Source organism: Halyomorpha halys, unplaced genomic scaffold, assembly GCF_000696795.3.
Source record: "Halyomorpha halys isolate HHAL.00 unplaced genomic scaffold, Hhal_1.1 Scaffold197.1, whole genome shotgun sequence".
NCBI classification, from domain to species: domain Eukaryota; kingdom Metazoa; phylum Arthropoda; class Insecta; order Hemiptera; family Pentatomidae; genus Halyomorpha; species Halyomorpha halys.
The window spans coordinates 484082-484605 of NW_027114299.1; positions in this window are offsets into that span (position 1 = coordinate 484082).

Below are 524 nucleotides of genomic sequence, written 5' to 3' on the forward strand. Positions count from 1 at the left end.
AAGTAAAAAAAGTGAAGGGGAGGAACCGTTGACGGTTTTAACTCTGAATACGAGAAATAAATTAAGGAAATATACAAATATGATAATAATAGTAACTATATGAAATTTCTGATTTAGGGAAAATTAAATATAAATTTAACTCTCCCTTAATTTACCATTTGTAATTTATATTATTATGTCAAAATATTTTTAGTTGTTTTTTGTATCTTTTTAGGCCTGATGAAGCTCTACAAAGTGGGACGAAATGTCGGCAAATAAATAGTTGTTAACTATTTTCGTTTTCTTGTGACCCCTTGATTGTATTCTTCATAATTTGAACTAATTCGGTCAATTATTAACATATATAATATAGTTAAAAAGTTTTACTTATTCGGGTATCTTTGATGATCTCATATCAATCCACAGTCAACAAATTAAGGAACACCTCATTAAAAAAACATTCTACCGAAGTTCAATTAAAAGGCATTATTTGTTGCTAAGCAACTCAAGTTTTAAATATTTCTATATGATTATATAATCAATTA